Raw genomic sequence first — 5,221 nt, forward strand, 5'->3', positions numbered from 1 at the left:
ACTGCAGAAAGAGGCAAGAGAGTTGCAGAAACAGACAAGAGAGGTACGGAAAGAGGGAACAGGGGTACCGAAAGAGGCAAGAGAAGTGCTGAAAGAAGTAGCAGAGGTACAGAAAGAGGCAAGAGACATATTGAAAGAAGGAATAGGAATGCAGAAAGAGGTAAGAGAAGTGCAGAAAGAGGCAACGAGGTACAGAAAGAGACAAGAGAGGTGCACAAAGAGACAAGAGAGGTACACTAAGATGGAAGATGAGTGCAGAAAGAGGCAACAGGGGTGCAGGAAGAAGCAAGTGAGGAGCAGAAAGAAGCAAGAGCAGTGCAGAAATAAGCAAGAGAAGTGCAGAAAGAGGCAGGAGAAGTGCAGAAATAGTCATGAGAAGTGCAGAAAGAGGCAATAGAGTCACAGAAAAAGGTAAGACATGTGCAGAAAGAGGCAAGAGAACTGCAGAAAGAACCAACAGAGGTGCAAACAGAGACAAGAGGGGTGCTGAAAATAGGCAAGAGAAGTGCAGAAAGAATCAACAGAGGTACTGAAAGAGGCAAGAGAACTATAGAAAGAGGAAAGAGAGGTGCAGAAAGATGGATGCAGAAAAACGCAAGAGGGGTCCAGAAAGAAGTAAGAGAGGTGGAGAAACAAGCTAGAAAAGTGCTAAAAGAAGCATTAGAGGTTCAGAAAGAAGCAAGAGAAGTGCAGAAAAAACAACAGTAGTGCAGAAAGAGACAAGAGTGGTGCAGAATGAGGCACACGGGATGCAGAATGAAGCAAGAGAAGTGCAGAAAGAGGCCAGAGAAGTGCACAAACAGGCAAGAAAGTTGCACAGGCAGGCAAACAAGGTACAGAAAGATGGAACAGGAGTACAGACAGGTGGCAAAGAGGTGTGGAAATAGAGAAGAGGAATGCAGAAAGAGCAAGAGGGTTGCAGAAAAAAGCAAGAGTGGTGTAGAAAGAAGCAAGAGAAGTGCAGAAAGAACAATCAGAAGTGCAGAAAGAGGCAATAGGGTTACAGAAAGAGGCAAGAGACGTGCAGAAAGAACCCACAGAGGTGCAGAAAGAGGCAAGAGAAGCACAGAAAAAGGCAAGAGAGGTGCAGAATGAAGGAAGAGGGGTGCATAAAGATGCAAGAGAGGTGCAGAAAGAAGCTACAGAGGTACAGATAGTGATAAAAGAAAGAAGAACGTTGCAGAAACAGGAAAAAGAAGTGCAGAAAGACAAAGAGAAGTCCTGAAAGAAACAAGAAAGGTGCAGAAAAAGGAGAATGGTAGAGAGAGGGAAGTGAAGTGCAAAAAAGAGTGAAGAGATGTGCAGAAAGAGGGAAGGGAGGTACAGAAAAAGGCAAGAGGGTGCAGAAAGAAGAAACAGAGGTGCAGAAAGAGGAAAGAGAAGTGCAGAGAAACAACAGTGGTGGAGAAAGAGGCAAAAAAAGTACAGGAAGAGGGATGTAGAAAGAGGCACAAGGGGTGCAGAAAGAGGCATAAGGAATGCTGAAAGAAGTCACAGAGGTGCAGATAGAAAAGTGCAGAAAAAGACAAGAGAGGTGCAGAAATAGGCAGGGGAAGTGCAGAAAGAGACAAGAGAGGTGCAGAAAGGGGTGCAGAAAGAGACACCAGGGGTGCAGAAAGAAGCAAGAGAAGTGCAGAAAGAAGCAACAGAGGTGCAGAAAGAGGGGGAAGGAGGGTGGAGAAAGAGGCAAGAGAAGTGCAGGAACAAGCAACGGAGATGCAGAAAGTGGTAAGGGGTGGAGAAAGAGGCAGGAGAGGAGTAGAAGCAAGCAAGATGAGTGCATAAAGAAGCAACAGAGATGCACAAAGGGGGAACAGGGGTGGAGAAATTGGCAAGAGGGTTGCAGAAAAAAGCAAGAGAAGTGAAGAAAGGAGCATGAAAAGTGCAGAAAGAGGCAAGAGAATAGCAGAAAGCTGCAAGCGATGCGTAGAAAAATCCAAAAGAGGCAAGAGAACTACAGAATGAACCAACATTGGTGCTGACAGGCAAGGGGATGCAGGAAGAGGAAAGAAGGGTGGAGAAAGAGGCAAAGGGCTGTAGAAAGAAGCAAGAGAGCTGTACAAAGAAACAAAATAAATGCAGAAATAAGGAACAGAGGTGCAGAAAGAGAAGAGGGTTGAAGAAAGAGGTAAGGGGTGCAGAAAGAAGCAAGAGAGCTGCAGAAAGAAACCAACAAAGTGCATAAAAAAGGAACAGAAGAGCAGAAAGAGGCAAGAGGGGTGCAGAAAGAGACAAAAGGGGTGCAGAAAGAAGTTAATGGTGCAGAAAGAAAACAAAAGAAGTGCAGAAAGAAGGAACAGAAGTGCAGAATGAGGCAAGAGGGGTACAGAAAAGGGCGAGGGGTGCAGAAAGAGGCAAGAGAGTTGCAGAAAGAAAAAACAGAGGTGCAGAAATAGGCAAGGGAAGTACAGAAAGAGGCAAGAGAGGTGCAGAAAGAGGGAAGGAGGGTGGAGAAAGAGGCAAGAGAAGTGCAGGAACAAGCAACAGAGATGCAGAAAGTGGTAAACGGTTGCGAAAGAGGCAAGAGAGGTAAAGAAAGAAACAAGAGGATTGCACAAAGAGGATTGCACAAAGAAGCAAGAGAGATACACAATGTGGATTGCACAAAGAAGCAAGAGAGATACACAATGTGGGAACAGGGGCAGAGAAAGTGGCACGAGGGGTGCAGAAAGAAGCAAGAGAGGTGAAGAAAGAAGCAGGAGAAGTGCAGAAAGAGGCAGGAGAAGAGCAGAAAGCTCAAAGAGATGCATAGAAAAATGCAAGAAAGGTGCAGAAAGAGGCAAGAGAACTATAGAAAGAACCGCTATTGGTGCAGACAGAGGCAAGCGGGGTGCATGAAGAGGGAAGAGGGGTGGAGAAAGAGGCAATGGCGTGTAGAGCGAAGCAAGAAAGCTGCAGAAAGAAGCAAAGTGGAAAGATACAAAAGGAAAAGAGGAGCAGAAAGAGGCAAGAGGAGTGCAGAAAGAGACAGAAGGGGTGCAGACATTGGGAAGATGGGTGCAGAAGCAGGCAAGGCGGTGCAGAAAGAAGTAAGAGAGGTACAGAAAGAAATAACATAAGTGCAGAATAAAGGAACAGAGGTTCAGAAAGAGACAAGAGGGGTGCAAAAAGAGGGAAGAAGGCTGCAGGAAGATGGAAGAGGGGTGCAGAAAGAAGCAAGAGAGGTGCAGAAACAAAAAAAGAAGTGCAGAAAGAGGCAAGATTGGTGCAGAAAGAGGGAAGGGGGTGTGAAAGAGACACGAGGGGTGCTGAAAGAAGCAAGAGAGGTGCAGAACGAAGCAACAGAGTTGCAGAAAGAGGCAAGAGAAGTACAGAAACAAGAAACAGAGATGCAGAAATGGGTAAGAAGGGTGGAGAAAGAGGCAGGAGGGGTGCAGAAAGAATCAAGAGAGGTGCAGAAAGAAACAAAAGAAGTACAGAAATAAGGAACAGAGGTACAGAAAGAGGCAAGAGGGGTATGGCAAGAGGGGTGTGAAAGTGGCACATGGGTGCATAAAGAAGTATGAGCGGTGCAGGAAGCAGCAACAGAGGTGCAGAAAGGGGGAAGTGGGGTGGAGAAAGACAAGAGAAGTGCAGAAAGAAACAACAGATGCAGAAAGAGGGAAGAGGGGTGGAGAAAGAGGCAAGAGAGGTATAGAAAGAGGGAAGAGGGTTGCAAAAAGAGGCAAGAGAGGTGCTGAAAGAGGCAAGAGGGGTGCACAAAGAAGCAAGTGAGGTGCAGAAAGAGGCAACAGAGGTGCAGAAAGAGGCAAAAGAGGTACAGAAAGTAGAAGAAAATTGCAGAAAGTGGCAAGAGAAGTGTAGTAAAAGAAAGAAAGGTACAGAAGGAAGCAACAGAAATGCTGAAAGTGGCAAGAGTGGCTTCCACACCATTAGTACCAATTTAACACCCACATTTAGCAATAAGAAACAGGTGACCATTCTAGGTTTGCAAAGGACCTTCACCATGGTGTAACACTTTTCGCTGCAGTTTTGGTAATGTTTGAGCCGTTTGAACTAGAAACAAGGCTTTTTTTTGTTCAAATCTGTAGATTAGGCAGCAGATGATGGATTATGTGGCTAATACGGAAAATGTTTAATTGTGCAAACGTCAGTGCAGACAAACAGTCGCATAATTCCAGTGGCCCTGCTCCTTCCTCTGACTAGGTCCAGAAGTGATCCTCAGTGATTCCTTCTTTTTTGTCTCATTGAGTTCATAGTTTAGCTTCTATGGAAACAAGGAAGACTAAACCTGAGGTTATCACTCCATAACACAGACTACCATACCACATAATTACTCTCCATAACATATAGTCCCGCTCTGCATAATACCTATACACTAAATACCACATACTTCTATTCACATATTTTCACTGCACAACATACCACATAATTCCACTACACACAACATACATCCACTCCACTCCAAAAAACATTAGTAAAAATGTTTACATTTACAACACCAACGTCTAACTCTTGCAAATACGACACCTATTACATTACAAATGCTTCTTTAACTGTTAGTCGCGTTTGCAGAGTGGTGGAGAAAGGGGGCTGTACCTCCGACCAGCCCTCAGGAATTACGCTGCGTAGGACTAACAGGAGGTACCAGGAAGACTTCTTAGCCCCCAAAGTCCCTCAGGAGAATAGTGGACTTCATCCCTAACCACATAGTGTGCCAGGAGGGGCGTTTGCAGAGTGGTGGAGAAAGGGGGCGTGGCCTCCGAAGACCTCTTAGCAATCCCACTGTGTGGGAATTACTGGAAGAAACAGGAGCGGTAGTTCGTCCCCAAGAACAACCTTGGGGGCCAACTATCCCTTCTATTACCTCCAGTAAGTCCCACACAGCAGGTTTGGTAAGTACTCGGAGCAGGCTATGCCCCCTTTTGACCACCAGTCTGCAATCACTATCCCTGGCATGCTCTTCGGTGGGGATTAAGCATGGGCGGAAAATCCATTCTGCTCGCGGATTTTGTAGATATTCGGTAAATTCGCAATCCGCGAACTCTCGCGAATTTACCGAAAATCCGCAAATTCGCACGCAGCGGATTTTTTTGTTTGGTGATACAATATTGCGGCGTGCAGCGTTCACTTACCATCATTCAGCATTTGCCGAGTTGTTTTTCTCGATATTTTGCGAGTGCTGCGCCATTTTGGATCTTCCTGCGGGATCCCGCGGAGGTTTGGCGACGCATCGCGAGAGTTCGCAAAATTGCGAACATGTAGATGCGGCGGGCAGCAC

The sequence above is a fragment of the Lissotriton vulgaris genome, unplaced genomic scaffold (genome assembly GCF_964263255.1).
Source record: "Lissotriton vulgaris unplaced genomic scaffold, aLisVul1.2 SCAFFOLD_1854, whole genome shotgun sequence".
NCBI classification, from domain to species: Eukaryota; Metazoa; Chordata; class Amphibia; order Caudata; family Salamandridae; genus Lissotriton; species Lissotriton vulgaris.